Source organism: Mauremys reevesii, linkage group 1 (assembly GCF_016161935.1).
Source record: "Mauremys reevesii isolate NIE-2019 linkage group 1, ASM1616193v1, whole genome shotgun sequence".
NCBI classification, from domain to species: domain Eukaryota; kingdom Metazoa; phylum Chordata; order Testudines; family Geoemydidae; genus Mauremys; species Mauremys reevesii.
Window position 1 is genome coordinate 342,366,510 of NC_052623.1, and position 19,063 is coordinate 342,385,572.

General features: G+C 43.1%; 1 long non-coding RNA gene across 1 annotated transcript in view; it reads right to left on the reverse strand.

Annotated features, from left to right (window-relative positions):
• Positions 1-9,918: 9,918 nt before the first annotated feature.
• Positions 9,919-19,063, reverse strand: part of LOC120397051 — a 64,118-nt gene continuing 54,973 nt past the window's right edge. The window contains exons 4-5 of the long non-coding RNA XR_005593642.1: positions 15,743-15,947; positions 9,919-10,051 (exon numbers count right to left, since the gene is read on the reverse strand). This is a non-coding gene — a long non-coding RNA (uncharacterized LOC120397051). The remainder of the gene's footprint in view (positions 10,052-15,742; positions 15,948-19,063) is intronic.

Below are 19,063 nucleotides of genomic sequence, written 5' to 3' on the forward strand. Positions count from 1 at the left end.
TTCCTGGGGCAGCTCCCGGCACCCGCCCGCCGGCAGAAGCACCGCGTACTGCAGGGGTGGGGCTTTCAGGTGCCAGAAGCAGCCAGAGAGCCCTCCGCCCCCCTCACCCAATCCGACCCACAACCCTAGGAGCCAGAAGGACCAGCCTGCTGGGTGCTTCCCAGGACAGGAGCCACCCCAGACAAGCACCGCTGGGACTCCCCACCTCACCCCCTGGCAGGTCCCTCGGGCTGTTAGGGGTGGGGGGCTCTGCATGCTGCTGGCGCCTGCAAGCCCCGCTCCACGGCTCTGGCAGCTCCCATTGGCGCTTTTCCCAGCCAATCGGAGTCACGGAGCTCATGCTCGTGGCATGCACAGCATGTGGAGAGTCTGGATACTCCCCTCGCCGCTCTCACCCTAGAAGCCAGAGACCTCCCAGCAGGGCTGGTGAGTGCGGCCAGGGAAGGGGGCAAGGTGTGATGGAGTGAGTGTCTGGGAGGTGTGTGTGGGGTGCTGGGCAGTGGGGGGCGCTGGGCAGTTAGGGAGGTTTGTGTGTTTTGGGGTGCTATACAGTGGGGACCTGTTGGGGGGTGCTGGGCAGTGGAGGAGAGCTGTGTGTGTCAGGGCACTAGGCAGTGCGGGTCTGTGTGGGGCATTGTGTAGTTGTGGCGGTGGGGCTGTGGGGCAGGACACTGGGAGGGAGGAAGGAAGGGAGGGAGGGGAAATCTCTGTGTATTGGGAAACTAGGGAGTAGGGGTTCTGTGGGGTGCTGGGCAGCTGTGGTGGGGCTGTGGGAAGGGTGGGCACTGGGCGGGGTGTGTGTGCCCAGCACTGTGCATTTGTGGTGGAAGGGTTGTAGGGGGGTCTCTGGGCATAGTGGATCCAGGGGGTGCTGGGAAGGGGAGCTGTGTGGCACAGCATGGGCCCACTCTCAACAGGAAGGGGGCACTCTGGTAACACAGGGCCAGGCAGACCAGTGTGCCTCCGGTCGGGGCTGTGCACCTGTGTCTGTCTGTTTTTCCCCCCCCACACACCCCGCTCGACCAATGTGTCCTGATATTTCACTCTTGCGATCTGGTCACCTTATTCAGGTGTGGCCAGCTGGGCATATTAAATGGAATTGGCAAGTGATGTAATGTGATTATGTAGGCTTTTACTACACCAGTACTAGGCAGAGAGGGTTCACTTTGAAAGTCAAGGGGGCCCAGCAGTGGATTAGGTTGGGAGGAACATTGGTTAAGGACTCATAGACTTGGCTTGTGGGTGTACTCTTGTCTGGGAAAATTGGGCAAGGGTAAATAACCTAGACAACATCTAACACTACATGTCTTATGTCTCCATGGTGATACGCAGGTTTAACCCACAGCTGGAGGGTCAGAGTTAGAGAGCTCAACTGCATGTCACAGATGTCAAGAGTCCACCTTGGCCAACAGTTCTGAGGAAAGACTGGGTGAGTTTCTCAGCCTTCACACAGCAGGGACTAGAACAACAGCCCAGGACTGGGGAGGTCCAGGATTGACTACTAAAGGAAGGAAGAGGGCTAGAGGCTGAAGCAATGATGGCAAAGGGCCACTGAGAGGGAGAGCATGACCATCCCCAAAGACTGAGGGAACAGCTTAGCAACTGCCAACAAAAGTTGGATGACTTCAGCATCTCAGAGGGAAAATTATTAACCAGTTAGTGGCGTTAGAATAATGTTTAGCCCAGGTTGTCATGGAGGCTGAGAAAGACAAACAACAGTGCTTGATCTGGCAGAAGGAATTGGCCCAGACTCAGATAGGGAAAAGTGCCAGGGAATGGAGGCCTGTGGAGACTCAAACTGAGTCTCAAGCTAACCAGGACACCTGGAGGGCCCAGGTGGAGTCCAAGACTTGGCAGGGTGCTGTGGAGACCCAAATATAGTCCAAACAATGTATCATAGAATATCAGGGTTGGAAGGGACCTCAGGAGGTTATCTATTCCAACCCCCTGCTCAAAGCAGGACCAATCCCCAGACAGATGTTTGCCCCAGATCCCTAAAAGGGCTCTGAAATCTGAGAGAAAAGGAGTGAGCAAAAAGACTGTTTTCTATTTATTTATTTGTGTGTGTCAAGAGAATAAATCTTAAAGGAGACTGGGCATGGCACAGAGTGTTTGAAAGCTGGGGAGAAAGTCTAGGTGCCAGACAGGGCCGGTGCAAGGATATTTTGTGCCCTAGGAGAAACTTCCACTCTCCCACCCCCCGTAACATCGGTTCATTGAGGGGCAAATCCCAACGAGCGATTTAGGGGCGGAGAGACAAGGCAGAAAGAATAACAAGATGCCTGGCCCACCTCCCGGTGGCGGAGATTCACAGTTCCCCGCAGAGACCCCTGTACCCTCTCCCTCACGCAGAATGGACATGTAGAAGGTACCTAATTAAAAGCACTAAACTTGGGAATAAAAAATGTCAGTCCCAGGTTTTTTTTATATATCCTGAAGTTTGTCAGACATTTATTTGCAAAAACTTTGTAGTAAAGGTGAGTCAGTTGTCTTGCTGAATGCAACATTAAATATTCTGGCATACATGATGCAGCTCTTCTCAGTTTTACAGTTTCTTAATCAGTATTTCTAAGCTGATTTTATATTTTAAAGGTACTCTTAAACCTTCATAAAGTAATCATTCCAGATTACTACATATTTAACTCACTGAAACAGACATTATTTTAAATTAATCAGTCACAGAGGTTTAGTGTGTTCATAACAATGTTCATTGCTTTTAGAAAAAGGGAACACTAATTTACTGCGTGTGATCTCCATAACAATACACGTTTCTGAAATTTCACCAACATGTTTCCAAAGATTTTAGGCATAACAAAGGATTTTATATCTTACTAAGGTACTGATTTTGCTTAAAACTAGTTAATCAGATAGTCAGAAATAAAGAAAGGGAAACTCTTTGTCCAGCTATCTGGAAGCAAAGGGCTGTTGCTTCCTTCAATGGGTGGGGGAGGGGCGGGCAGGAGAGAGGCGGTGAAGGGAGAAATGGATGGTCAGAAAGGACAGGAAAACTTTGGAAGTCAATTTTTTTACTATAGTAATTAAAATGTGTATTTTAGATAAGGGTGGTCTTTTGAATAATTTATTTTAAAAAACCATATGTCTGAAGATTCAAGCATTTAAGGCTAAAGATAATTGTGCATCTAAAAATCTGTGCAAGGATTTTTTAGAGATGTGATTTTTATAATCTTCACCAACTCACTAATGAAATATTTTTAAAGCAAATTTTAAACTAAGGTCCTGTAGACTGACATGTTCTGAGTAAATATTACCGTAATGCACAACTGTTTTTGTCAGTACATTCAGAAACTGACAGTAGATACCTGGGGGTTGGCAAATGCCTGTCTAATGGCTTCATTACCCCTGGAATGGCTCTTTAACAGTTTCAGTGTTGTGCTAATAGGTCTGGCAGGCTGGAGACTTTTTCTCTTTTAACTACTAGATCCCCTTCCCAGGAAGGTTCGGAGCCTGCAGGAAGGGTCAGAAGAGGGATAGGAAAGATGGGAGGTGGACACTAAGACCCAGTGGTGCCCCAAATTTTCAGGTGCCCTGCCCAGCTGCCTATGCCTGAGGATGGCCCTGAGCGCCCCTCAACCACTTGCCGCCCTAGGCGACTGCATCGGCCCTGGTGCCAGAAGTCCTTGTGACGGGTTGGATCACAGAACCTGCCTTGGGAATTGCCAGCTAATGTGCCAAGACTACTTCTGCCCCTGCCTTCCCTGCCCTGTCAGCTTAGGACTTCAGTGCCCTGCCTGGTTTGAGCCAGACTCGCTAGCCTGCTGCAAACCCAGACCCAGGTCTGAACCACGTCCCCAAACAGCTGCAGGTTTACCTGAAAGCAGCTTACAGAAGTGTTCTTGTCTTTAACACTCAGATGCCCAACTCCCAATGGGGTCTAAACCCAAATAAATCCATTTTACTCTGTATAAAGCTTATGCAGGGTAAACTCATAAATTGTTCACCCTCTATAACACTGATAGAGAGATATGCACAGCTGCTTGCTGAGTTAATAAGTAAAAAGTGATTTTATTAAATACAGAAAGTCGGATTTAAGTGGTTCCAAGTAGTAACGGACAGAACAAAGTAAGTCACCAAGCAAAATAAAATAAAACATGCAAATGTATGTCTAATCAAACTGAATACAGATAATCTCACCAGTTCCAGACTGCTTCCTTTTACAGACTAATCTCCTTTTAGTCTGGGTCCAGCAATCGCTCACACCCCTTGCAGTCACTGTCCTTTGTTTCAGGTATCGTTTGGGGTGGAGGGGCTCTCTCTTTAGCCAGCTGAAGACCAAATGGAGGGGGATCCCCGGGGCTTAAATAGACTTTCTCTTGTGGTTGGAGACCCCCTCCTCTCTCCTATGCAAAGTCCAGCTACAAAATGGAGGTTTGGAGTCACCTGGGCAAGTCACATGTCCATGCATGACTGAGTTCCTTACCAGCCAAGCCATATTCCTGGGAAAGTCCAGATGTGGATTGGTGTCTCCAAGTTCATTGTTGGCTTAAGTGTTTCTTGATGGGGCACTTACTGAAAATAGACTGAATCAGCATTTGGCATTACACATAGGAGAAGGGTGCACTTAGATATCAAGAGCTAGGTGTCGTATCAAATATGTTAGATTGTTTTTACATATGGCATACTTTTTTTTTTTGCATAAGACACAACTGATCACGATTTAATGTGCTCCAAAACCAGAACATCACATGGGAAACAAAAGACGTAGTTTCTTTGAATGAAAGTGCTTAAATAGAATTTTCACTTGGTCCTGAGTTAAAATACACCACGCCTGTTTTAATCTCCTATGCTATAATTTATTATTAATATAATTTAGTACTTTTCTTCTTTCAATTTCAAAGCACTTTACAAAAGTGGTTAAGTATCAAAATCTCCACTGTAGAAATGGGGTATGGAGATGTTCAATAATCTGCACGAGATCACAGAATAAGTTATTGGCAAAACTGACTGAACCCATCTTTTCTGAAAGCCAGTTCTATATCTTACATAAGATGGTGAACTTCAAAAAGTACATTTGTTGTTTATTTGGAGAAGCACCCCAAATGGTGAAATCCTTGCATCATTTAAGTCAATGACAACCATCCAATTGACTTAAATGGAGCCAGGATTCCACACTGAATATTTAGCTTATCTGAGATACCGGTACCCCATCGCCTTGGGTCTGCAAAGGTGATCTGAAGATCTGATAGGAATGAGATGAAGAGACATCTGGTCCTTCTTGCTTCTAGTTGATTAAGAAATACTGCAAGAATAGCCTACCTAGTAGCCAGTTTTATTTTTCTAGTTCCTGAAGAATGATGGGGGGCAGGGGGGAAACATAATTTGAGGGGAATGCTAGTCATAACATTTTCAAGTCTCAAAAGATCTGACAAAGTTCTGACAAAGGTTCAAGCTTTTTTCCCCTGCTATCCAAGCCAGTTCATCTCTCCTTAGTCTCCTGAAGATATCTCTACTTGTAACATCCTTGATTTGGCTCTAATTTACCTTATGTCATAAATCCAAAAGTACAGTAAATATCTCAAAACTTGACAGAATGTGATGACACAAGCCCAGTGAAATTTCAAAACAACATATAGAATTTACCAGGAGTGGGCAGACCACAAAACACGTACAGCAGGGAAAGGCCAACTTTTTTTGACTTGGCATCAATGCTTAGATTCAAGGGGCATGATTCTCCAGGGTGCTAAACATCCAGAGTTCCCCCTGATTTCAGCTGGAGTTGAGCACCTTCAACTCCTCTGAAAAATCAGACCCAACGATTAAAAAGTGCCTCAGAAATACCAAAGACTAAATTAGATTGATCAGTTAGATAGAGGGATCATTTGGTATCAATTATTCACAGGTTCTAATGTTAGTTATCACTTCATCCTGGTTTTGCTTAGGAGAAAAAAAGTTGCTGTGGTGGGATGGAGGAAAATAAAAATCCAGTGAAAATGGGGACGGAACCATGGAGCTCGCAGCTTAACAAGGCATGGCAAATCCTACCCTACTTTCATTGCTGCTGTCAGATCACAGTTGCCCAGGGGTGGGGAGAACATATGCTTCACTCTGTCACAGGGTGTAGCAATTACTGCTCTATCATGTACTCCCCAGCACACCTGGTACCAGTCTGACTGCCCCTCTACTATCTTCTCAGCCTGACTTAAGCATATCCCAGCACCCCCACACTCAGAGACTCTTCTGTAACAGTACCTAGAAACACTCCCCTGCTGCTGCTAGATTTCAGACAGCCCAAAGAGCACTGTGGCAGAGTTTCAATTGTCGGCTCTCAGTTGCATTCGCTCTCAGTTCCATTCACTCTCATTCCTGGTTTGTAAAATACAATGTGCTGATGTTCTCTTACACTTAGCAACACAGAATTCCGGAGCTCCTCTCCTAACCAAAAAACAAATTGATCCCACAATATTGAATGAAAATGGTGGGCTAGATGGACCTTTGGTCTGACCCAGTATGGCCGTTCTTATGTTCTAATTACAGATGGGAAACTCAGTCACAGGGAGGTTAACTGAAGTCACACACAAAGTCACAAGAGCCTGGAATTTAATCAAGATTCCCTAAACCTCAAGCCAGTACCTTAAGTTTAAAAAAAACAGTCTTCCTGAAATTGTAAATGTGTGTGAAAATGCAAAAATAAAATAAACCAAACCTTATATTTTAAATCTTTCAGTGTCTATAATGTTTGGTTGTAAAACTAGAGGAGAGATAAAAGTTGAAGTGAGGTCTTATTTTATCTAGAGTTATTCTATTATTATTTTGTATTGATTCTATCGGAGGGGAGAGGGATGCTGACAAATCAAATAATAAGGGCCTCATTTAAATGATACTTCTATAAAATATGAACTATGACTACATAACATTGAATTTTCTGCTACAGAATCTGATATCAATTTTTAATTCTGCCCTTGCTACAGTATACATTCAGGACTATATTTGGCATGAAGGTGTGGCTCTGTGTTATAGGGTGGCTTGGAGCTGCACAACCCCAGTGGGATCTTCATAAGCCATCATGCCTTGTGAGGCATAGCTACATAGTAGAAATAACTAGAACTGAGTGAATATGGGAACTTCTGAACCGTGACGATGAAATGAGGGTGAAAAGTCAAAATAACAAACCGTTGTCACAGAATGAAAAGTTCCAAAAAAAAATTAAATTCAGAAATGTCAGAACATTTCTAATCAGTTTGATGTTAAACTGCATCTGACTAAGATACTGTGGTGCCTCATGGGAGTTGTAGTTCAGTTACCTCATGCCTTTATTCTTCCATGTGGGCCAGGATCCTTGGCCAAACTACATCTTTCATGATGCACTGCGCCTCTCATGACAAAGCATGTGGTTCAGTGACAGGAAATTCCCTCATGAGAGATGTACTACAGCCAAGGAGCCTGGCCAATAGGAGAGAATGGGGGCATAAAGTGTCAAAACTACATCTCCTCTGAGTCACGGCGGCACCTTAGGAACATGCCATTTCATGTGAAAGTAGCTGAAACTGAAATGTTTTTGTTCAGTTCAACAAACCAAAGTGTGTCAGTTTGCGTTGAACCCAGGGAAAAATTCAGTTTCTTTGAAACTACTTTTCCAGCAGCTCCCATTGGCCCGGAGCAGTGATCTGCGGCCAGTGGGAGTCGTGATCAGCCGGACCTGCGGACAGGGCAGGTAAACACACCGGCATGGCCCGCCAGGGGCTTTCCCTACACAAGCAGTGACCCTGTTTGAGAAACCCTGGTGTAGACAATTCAAAAGGTTGACCTAAGGTATGTTGCCTCCAGCTACGTTATTCACATAGCTGAAGTTGTGTAACTTAGGTCGACTGAGCCCTGTAGTGTAGACCTGCCCTTAGAGTGGGAATTAGTTGTGTGCACTGAGAAGTAACTAAACTATAGCATTCTATAGACTCTGGTGGTCAAGAACACATGAGTTTGGGTGCAATGTGGTGCTGCAAATAATTGTGTGTGGGCACATACTGTAGGTAGGTATTTGCATGCCTGGCCTATGGAAAATCCTTGGGCCTGGAGCATCCAAGATGCAAAGAATGCTACAGAGCTGAGGCACCACCTGGACAGTGGTAGAGACCAAACTGATCTTGAAGGGGGACAGGCCAGTCTCAAAAGCAGTTATATAGGTGCCCAGCAGAAGCAAATGTACAATTTATGAAGGGCGGTTTAAGAGTTGTGGAGGGCTAATTTGCATAGCCTTTGGGAGCGATGCGGTTCTTCACTACTCAGAAAAGCCAGGTAAAGAAGAGTGAATTTATCATCACCACAATTGCTCACTATTGCTCACTATTCACTGCTGTTACTGTAAGAGAAGAGCTAGCCCACATGAAGGCTGCCTGTGACTGCACCGCATACATGTGCACATTCCAGAAGGGGCTACAGTACAAGTGTTACCTGCACACACTAAGGACCCCCACCTTTACCATTGGGTGGGCTCAAGGTGTAACCTGGTTAATTTAAACACCCCTAACATCTCAGTTCCTAGGGTTCCAGGTAAAAGGCACCTACTCTTACCCTGTTCCTAGGGCTAAGGGCCACCCTTACCCTTCCCTGGGCTCAGGGCATAATCTTCTGTGAGTTTGAGGGGCCTTTTAACAGTGAAAGAGGCTTACACAGTAATATCCTTAACCTCTATTTATTAACAGTTACCAAAACAATACACACGCTAAACATACAATACTCACCACTCCCAATAAGGCAGACAGAATTTTCCTGATGGCCAGACAGAATCAGGTCGGCCAGGGATTCCAACTTCTGCATGATATAGTTGGCAGGATGTTGAGGTCTGGCAGCTCTGATCTTGGGCTCTGTCCTGGAGTTAGGTTCCAAAGACCTTTCTTTTGGACCCCAGTTTATATAGTTAAACTTGAGTTGTGCTTAGTTATATCTTAACCAATTATTTAAAACTAAAGTACTACAAGATAATTCTTGCGCAATCCTAACATATTGCAAACCAATTATTTAACCAATCATACCCCACCAACTTCACTGATTTAAATCTTGCAAAATTAGTTATGCAACAGTCAGAAACAATTAAAGAATCAGAGACCATACAAATAAACGATAGAGAAGTAGGGACCATAAAGGCAAAACAATAGAAGTATAGATTTCACTGTCACAACTGTTGATAAGCGATTCCTTGCCAAACACCAGGCTATGAAAGTTTTATTTAAATATCTTAAGATCTGTTTCTTTATCTGGTAATGGTGGGTGCTATTAGGACAGGAGCGCCTTCTTAACTGCCCAATGACATTGTTTTGATATAATTTAGAGGGAATGTGAGGATGTGACTTTCTGCTGCTTGACTCATGGCTGCAGCTGTCCTAATGCCTCAGACCCTACAGTCCCCACCTTTTACCAAAGCCATTATTATTAAAGTTGCTGGTTAAAGGGAGAACTACAACAGGTCAGACTGAATGGTGAACTGTCAGTCTAGAGGGAGGATACTAGTGGAGTTCCTCAAGGATCAGTCTTGGGACCAACCTTATTTAACATTTTTATTATGGCTCTTGGCACAAAAAGTGGGAGTGTGCTAATAAAATGTGCAGATAGCACAAAATTGGGAGGTATGGCCAATACTGAGGAGGACCAGAATACCATATAAGAAGATCTGGATGACCTTGTAAACTGGAGTAATAAAAATGGGATGATATTTAATAGCTCAAAGTGCAAAGTCATGCATTTAGGGACTAACAACGAGAATTTCTGCTATAAGCCTGGCACTTATCAGTTGGAAGTGACAGGGTAGGAGAAAGAGCTTGGTGTTTTGGTTGATCACAGGATGACTATGAGCCATGTGAACAGACTAGTGTTCCTTGACCTCTGCCCTTCTGCAACATTTGTTTCTGTAAATACAGGAAAAGAGCTCACCAATCCTTTTCTGCCTAATGCAGTATCTCATTTTTTAAAACAGAATATACAACAATGCTAGCAACAAGACAAACAACACAAAACATAAAACACAAAACACAGTCTTCGTTGTGACAGTAGCTCCATGGTATTGGGGGTTGCTCTTCAGCTGGTGGCAGCTTTTCCTGAAGTTCTGAAAGACAAAAAGAACATTTTTCTATCCTCTTTAAGGGAGAGGCAGATTATTGCTTAAAATACCCTCTTCTTTTTACAAGTCTCCTTGCTGATTGCAGGTAATGGTTTCTACCTTTTAAGGGTTTAGGGTAAATTATCCCACTGTTCACTCATGAAATTCAGGAGGCGCTGTACCTCAGTTTCCCTTTTCATACAGCAGACCAGGTTTGTAATGGTTTCTCTGCTGTGCCAAGTTTTCAGTTTATTTACAGATAATGCTGAGATGCATTATTACTACAAGGCTTTTTAACATGCGGTGTGTTTCCAATGATCATTTCTAGCATGCTTAAAGTTTTTTCCCCAAAACCATATACATTACACATTGTTACAAGGGTACTCATTAACATGAAATTTATTCCAAGGTTTAATATTAACAATAACATTAGCATCAAATTTATTACAAGTGGGTGTTTATAAGTATCTTGTTATACCACACCTTTTATTTAGACAATTTGTCTTTGAGGCCAGTGTGTTTAATAGCCTCTTGGAATCTTTGCATAGGCTTTAATTATATAATTGGGGATCCCTTTTGTATCTGTCTCCAGATTTCAGGACTGTACACACACACACACACACACACACACACACACACACACACACACACACACACAAAGTTTGTTTGTTTTTTTCCACTTAGGGTTAAGTTGTCCCTCTTATTCTCAGGCTTGACCCCTTTCCTGGAGCCTTCTTGCTTACAAGTAGTTTCCAACGCCTTTGTTCTACCATCTATAAGCAGATCTTTCCTCCCCCATCAGCTCAGTAATTAACACAGGCACCACTAGTTTTTAGTTTTTCCTTGGAGATTTTGAAAAATAAAATAAACAATTTTCTAGCCCCCTTCCATGCTTTCAGTTGTGAGGAATGGAGCCATTTTAACCATGGCTTGTTTTGTTTCGTTGACATTTTTTTTTAAACCTGGTATACTGTTGGGCTGGCCTTTTCCCACAAGGTTCACTGGGCCCATTACACATTTAAAATACCCGTTTTCCCTTGTTTTTCTTTTTGTTTGTCTGCTTTGTTTGTTTTTAAAGCACACAGCAATCTGAAAAAGAAAACACAAACTATCGGGGCTTTCAGAATTTTAATTAAGTAGCAGGTTTTGTTTACATTTGTTTTACACCTTCTACAATATACACTACATATGTCATGGGAAAATGCACATTTCTTCTATAGTTTAACTTCTATAACAGTATATTGACCATATCAATTTGTATATAGGGTGTAATTGTTTATTTTGTGCTATTAGAGTTTTCATGTACCCTTATCAAACTAACATTCTGATCGCTCAGAGCCACTTTAAGGCTCAGTTTTCTTAACATTGCTTCTTTGTGCATCTCACCCCTGCAGGACCACTGTCTTTTTATTTTTTATTCTTTTACTGTGGCTCTTATCTGCTATTTGTTACAAAAATAAATAAATAAATAAAAATAAAAAATCCAGAATCTCTCCCCAGTCTCCTGGTTCTGACTGCCCAGGCCACAGCCACAGACGTGGTCTTTAAAAAGATATTGAACTTTATAAAGCATTGAGGTACCTCAAGGATTAAATGCTAAATACCAAAGTCAAACAACACTAGTTACCTATGTCTGGTAAAAAGTGTCTGTCAGTTTCACAACTTTGAATGGAAGATTCAAACTGATTGTTAGTGGCATTATTTAAAACAAACAAACAATTTATCTGAAACCTACAAAACAGGATTTTACAAACCAGGACTGTTGCTTTAGATCAGTGATGGGCCTCATGTAAAATTTTGACCTTGAGCTGAGCCTGTCCACTACTTGCACTAGTTTAAAAATAAGCATGTGGGATCCTGAGAATGATTTTACCCTTTTTTAACTTTGAAACTTGGAAATAGAATGTCACAGTCCTTGACATCTCTTATAGGGATTTGTTTTCATCTCCCTCACTCAGGAACCGTCAGGTAGAGATCTTATTTTGCTTCAAATTGATTGAGGTCAAGTCAGACTCTTGCTGATATGGGAGCTATTCAAAACATTGGTGCATCTTTACATGATTATTGCTTCCTTTACAATATTCCAGGGATGAATATGAGAGCAATAAAAAGTGAACCTGCAGCCCAGAAAAGACAAATAGAAAGAAGACTCTCTAACACCAACTGCAGGAATTAGAAGGTGCATTTTGAATCATCAGTGATCATTTTAAGGATGTAGTCAAACCAAAACCACAGTACAGGGAAACAGAGTATTGCAATATATGGAATGAAACCTGAAAAACGCACCCTTTTTTTAGGAAAGTCAAAAATAGGAGTAATTTAGTGATTTCTGCTCTGATATAATTCCATGTATTCATGTATTATATGTGTATAATAATAGATAGGCATTAGTAGACCATGAACACTGGAATAACCTATATATGCTGGGTTCCCAATTTTAAACTTTGTTTTGTCATGTGTTGTGATACCAACGTGTCCCTAAACATGTCCCAAGCACCCAGAGATGCATCTAAGGCCCGATCCAGCGAAGCACTGAAACGCGTGGTAGACTTTAAGCATGATGTGAGTAGTCTCATTGAGTTCAATGGGACTATTGATCTGATTAAATGTTTTGCTTAATCGGGGCTTTAAGTATAAGGTTAAGCTGCTCCATGCACAAAGAGAAGAACTCAGTTAGGATTGCTATCACTCCAGCACCTTTTATGAACAAGAAACTGTATAGCAGGCCGAGTTACACGGAAATAGTCAGCCCTCTAAGAAAGGGAGAGTTCTATAATCCAGAAACCACACTTTCCTTACTAGTATTTAATAGAAACAGTGGGAAGATAAAACAAAAAAAAGTAGGGCCAGCTTTTCTTCGTCCTTGTTCTGGTCACTTTGCATCTTTTGCCCTAAATGGCCTGCTGAGAAATCCTCTACACAGGCAAGATCTCAGCTGATGTAAAGCACTTTAACCAGTCTCCTCTCTTCAGTATAGAGGGTATGCTGGAGGCAGGAAGTTTTTGTCAGAGTGGGCCTCTGTTCTGTTCTGACAATTCTAAACTGGTATATGGCTTCTTTGGGGATCATGGCCAGCTAATGTTAGTGAGATCAGCTCCTGAGCTACTCTAATATACTCCAGGATCAGGACCAAGGCTGCCTGAAAATCTTGTGGCTGCATCTAAGTCCTGTACTCCCAACTCCTGTACCAAATGGATCTTGATATAAAAGGAACCTGAATTGTAGATCTTTTTGCAATGTACAGAGAATGGGGGCTGGAGAATCTTACAAGCCCTTTCCTACGTCCAGCAACACTTGTTTTTTCTATCTCCCTGCTCCTCTTTCCAAATTCTCAATTCCCTTCTCTTCTGCACAGTGAGTGTGAAAACAGGATTCAGAGAGGAGGATATATGCAGAATGTAATTTAATTATAAGATGCTTTAAATAGGTATCTTGAGTTTTGACACAAACTGTGATATTAAGTGATTAGAGACACATCTCCAATCAGACCCTGTATATTATTAATTCTCTTACTAAAATGCTCTCTTTTGTTGTTGTTGTTGTTTGTTGTTTTTGTTTTGTTACTGGAAGTATGCAGCTGGCTATAGAATTGAGTAGAAAAAAAACACTTGCAAGTTATCAAGTGCAAGTACATCAAGTTAGGAAGCTACCTTACCAGTTAAATATCATACTTAGACTCACATGTACCTACGTAGTTCAGCACCACTTGCCTATAAAAGAGTGGATGCAATTCTGGCACATTTATAGATTGTTCATACACAAAGTCTGGGGACAGCTCTTATTTTCATAACAATTTTAGGCAAAATACCTATTTTTACTATGGCTTGAATGGAAACCAAGGAGTAGTACAACTGAATCTACATGCAATCGTTTTCCAGTTAGTTAATTCTCAAGTAATGGGCATCCAATAACAAAAAAGAATCACACGTGTACTTTTACCAATCATACTTAGAGGATTTAGTAAGTGTTCTTTTTATATATAAAGTGGTGCTTACACACACGCACGTTCTTTTTAAAATATGCACATTCATTAATTTCACAATGAAGTCAGAACACATTCAAGTTTTATAGATGTTTAATTTTCTGATCTAAGTGTGAAAATGATGACTGTCTGGAAACACCTAGGTGTTTTTTTCCTTCACACTTGTGCCACCAGAAAGATAGATTCTCCCTCTTATGCAAAAAGTAGAGAACATACTTCTCCAGGCATGAGATATATAGACTATACAGCAGACAGAGATTGACATCTATGACCAGAAACACACATGCTCACTTTTTTCCATTGTAGAAATGGTACATTTCTCCCCTCCACCACATACAAACATTTTGAACTGAACCTACTTTCTCCATCTCCCCGCCATAAATAATCTGAGATTATAAAAAGTCAGCTTTTAGGTGGCGGAACCTCTTTTAGTAATAATACCTAGCTTTTATAGTTTAATCTTCTATCCCATTTGTATACTGTCCAGCTTTTATGTTTCTCCCTATATTGTACATATATAGAATTTTTAATGAAATGTCCTGTAATGATGATGGAGAGGGTATGCCTGGTTCTTCACAGTCCTGACTTTTAATAATAGCAATATTTTACTGAAATTAATTACCGACAATGACATTGTGTCTAATCATAGAAGGTCAGGGTTGGAAGAGACCTCAGGAGGTCATCTAGTCCAACCCCCTGCTCAAAGCAGGACCAACCCCAACTAAATCTTCCCAGCCAGGGCTTTGTCAAGATGGGCCTTAAAAACCTCTAAAATGGAGATTCTAGCACTCCCTTGGTAACCCATTCCAGTGCTTCACCACCCTCCTAGAGAAATAGTTTTTCCTAATAATATCCAATTTAGACCTCCCCCACTGCAACTTGAGACCATTGCTCCTTGTTCTGTCACCTGCCACCACTGAGAACAGCCGAGCTCCATCCTCTTTGGAACCCCCCTTCAGGTAGTTGAAGGCTGCTATTAACACCCCCTCACTCTTCTCTTCTGCAGACTAAATAATCCCAGCTCCCTCAGCCTCTCCTCATAAATCATATGCCTCATCCCCCTAATGGTATACAATTTCCAAAGATAAGTGTGATCACATGGATATCTTCCCTTAGTAACACTTTCTCTGTAAGGATTACTGAAATACAGTCAAAGTATGTATTATACAATTTCATTTAAGAAAAAAATTGCATTTCAGTTTATAGTTTCTTGGCTAACCCACCATCTACTGCTTATGTGAGACATCTGATTGTCAGATTTGTACAAACTAAATATTCATGACTGAGATTTAACCACTTCATGCAACAACAAAAAAAGAAAAAGAAGAAAAAAAACATAAATCTCCATCTATTCCATCATGTTTGAACTATATAGATACACTATTGCAACTCTATAACATGCCCAGAGCAACATAAAGATTAACTGGGTGGTCAAAGATGTCTAATCATTTTTAAAGAGTAAAGTCCTATGAAATAATATAATGTTCTCACAAAAATCAGCATATTCTAGAATCTTTGTCTGCAAATGTAACTAACTCTTCTTTGTCTGCATTTAAACTGAGTAGTATTGAACATAAACCGGGTTTTTAAGGTGTTTTGAAAATATTTTCTATAACACAAATCTCCATTTTTTAATTATAAGAAAAAGCAGGAAAAATATGAACAGATCCTAGGAAAAAAGAGAGAGAGGAAATAAAAGACAAGAACAGATTTACCTTTAGAGAATAATCTGAGTCCTGGCACGTTATTCTTCACATGCTGGCAGTTCACTCTTTCTGCTAGTAATACTCCCAAGAAAAGCAATGCGATCCTATTCAGCCAGCTCATGCTGCAGACGATACTGTAGGGTCCTTGTATACTGGAGTCTCGGTGCCCTCGGTCCTGCAGGGTACAGCCGCAGAACTTCAAACAATCTAGAAACTGGAGGTAACAGGTGATTGAGGTCAGTTTCATTCATAAACGCAGAACAATCAAGACCTCATGGCCAGGCTGTAGAACATCTCTCCTTCTTCTGCCACAGTCGGTGGAGCAGGGGAAACTTCAAGCCCCTTCCAGAACACACACAGGCACAAAAATTGAGCCAGGCAGTGGATAATGAGGCGCAAGTGTTGTGGGGAAAGGGGGGGGGGAGATTACAAGCAGAGGCGCTGAAGGAGCTGTGCCTTTATCTACGCTCCTCTGATAGCCAGTGCCACGAGCGAATCCTGCTCCCTGCTTCAGTGCAAGCAAGAATGAAAGGGAACCAGAGAGGCACAGCGAGCAGCACTGACTTTTCCTGCGCACATGTAGCGGGAGATGACACAGGATCCCGCAGACAGGTTTTTCCCAACACGCTCTTACACTCGCTGACAATGGGAGAAGAGAAAAGCACAACTCACTCCCCTTCCCCTGCTGTCACACAACACATGCAAAAAACAGCTAGGCAGAGATTAGAGGAGGCACAAATCCACTATGTAGAATATAAGGTTTACTCTATTCTGAGCTTCCAACAGACGTACATATTTGAAAAGCTGAAGGTGGTTTTTATTCTAAGTAAAAACTGCAAGGCTTATTCAACTAAAAAGAGCTTACTACTGTTGTAAACTAAATCTAAGCATTCTGTCAATAATGCGTTCATCGCTTAAAATTTGCCAGTGGGAAAAAGGGTTGTTTCTTTCCCCATCCCTCTTTAACAAATTTGTGACGTTGCACTCCACGTGCTTTATAAAATATGTTTATAAGTGTGAATATGGTGTAACTGGAATATGCTTTATGCAAAAGGTCTCTTGTAAGGTATCATTACAAAGCTTATATGTGTTCATCCTATTTGTATTAATGTATCCTTCTTGTATCTAAAACCAGAAATATGAAGTATTACACTGAAGTCCTATTGTAATTATGCAAAGTGTGGGCCATTAATGGTGGCTTGGAATCCTGATGGCTCCCATTGACTAGGACAATTGGTTGTGAACGGCTCTGTTTACTTGCAGAACTTCCTGGGTACCTGCTGGCCAGCCTTGGGAGAATGGAGACGAGGGGTCTCACAGGCCATGTGACCATGTCACATCATACTGGAATCTACCTGGTGCTTTTCCAGTTTGAAGGAGGGGTGGGAACCCAGGGAAAGACAAAGGATTCCTGCTTTGTGCCAAAGCTATAAACGGGGTTGGAACAGAACAAAAGGGTCCCCTGTGTAGCGGGGTGGTCAGCCCACTCCGGTCCTGAAGGGGTTAAAGCAGCCCTGGAGAGGGCTGCAGCTGGGAAAAGGGAGGCTGATGGGGAAAGTAGCCACAGCTGTGGCCCTTATAGGAGGGCTGTGGGCCAGAAGCTAAAGCACACACTGTCTCTCTAGCTTCTTGAGAGAGAAGGACCTGGGTGCCTGGGAGTTGAGGAGGGTACCTGAGGTGGAGCAGGGCTGGGGAAAGGCAGAGGGAGCTGGGGAGCTCCGGCCAGGAAAAACCCCAGGCTGCAGGCCCTGCTAAAAGGGCCAAATAGGTACTGGGGCTGCAGAGAGGCAGTCCAGAGATAGGCAGAGGCAGCTGGTCCAACCCCCCTTGCTGACGATGAGTGATTTACAGACTGCAGTCTGCCCCAGGGAGCGGGGGCTAGATGATCACTGGCAGTAGCCACTGAGGCAAGGTGGGGATAGAGGGTTGCGGGTTCCCCTGGGAGGGGAGACCCAGACTGTGGGTTACTGCTGGGGCAGAACCCGGATGTAGAGGGGCACTGGGGTCTGGGAGGGACACGGGGGCTAGCGGTAGGCAAGACACCAGCCTGCAGAGGGTGCTCAGGGCTGGATGAGCTAATTCTCAGGACAACCAGCAGGAGGCACCACGCTAGTGAGTCATCGCCCCGCCATACCCTGCTTTTCACCTAAGATGCCTGATGGAACTAACAAGGCCTGTACCAGAGGAAAGGATTGGGCCCAGACTAGGAAGAAAGCTAGTCTGTGAAAGAAGCTTATTGGACCATCTCTAAGGGTGAGATTTACTTGTATTCAATTTCTTATTGTAGTAGGCTTAGACTTGCCTGTTTTGTTTTGTTTTGCTTGGTAACTGACTTTGTTCTGTCTGTTATTACTTGGAACCACTTAAATCCTACTTTTTATACTTCATAAAATCACTTTTGTTTACTAATTAATCCAGAGTAAGTGATTAATACCCAGGGGAGCAAACGGCTGTGCATATCTCTCTATCAGTGTTATAGAGGGTGGACAATTTATGAGTTTCCCCTGTATAAGCTTTATACCGAGTAAAATGGATTTATTTTGAGTTTGGATCCCATTGGGAACTGGGTGTCTGGGTGCTGGAAATAGGTGACCTGCTGAGCAGTCTTTGGTTAAAGCCTGCAGCTTTGGGGGGCGTGGACCAGACCTGGGTCTGTGTTTGCAGCTGGCTAGCAAGTCTGGCTCAACAATGCAGGGTTCTGGAGTCCTAAACTTGCAGGGAAAATGGGCTCAGAGGTAGTCTTAGCACATCAGGTGACAGTCCCAAGGGGGTCTCTGTGACTGAACCCATCACAGAATTCTTCTTCCTCGTGAGTTTAATTCCTTAATCCAGGGGTCGGCAACCTCTGGCACGAGGCTCAACAGGGTCAGCACCCTGGTGGGCCGGGCCAGTTTGTTTACCTACTGTGTCCACAGGGTTCAGCCGATCATGGCGCCCACTGGCCGCGGTTTGCCTCTCCAGGCCAATGGGGGTGGTGGGAAGCCGCGGCCAGTGCTTCCCGCAGCCCCCATTGGCCTGGAGCGACAAACCACAGCCAGTGGGAGCCACGATCAGCCAAACCTGCAGATACGGCAGGTAAACAAACTACTTCTTTTGGGGGGTTCTTACTCAGTTGCATCCACCTGTCTTTTTCATTTGTCACTGAGAACTTTTCCTCTATAATTAATTTCACTCAGCTTGATCTGGCATTTTTTCCTATTTGACTAAAATTCCTATACTTTGGCAAAGAAACGACAAAGAAGCTTTGGATCAGAAGCTTGAGGATTTTTGTGGTATCCTGCTTTAAAGGGTATTCTCTAGTTCAAACAGAAATTAATTTGCTGAAGTTTT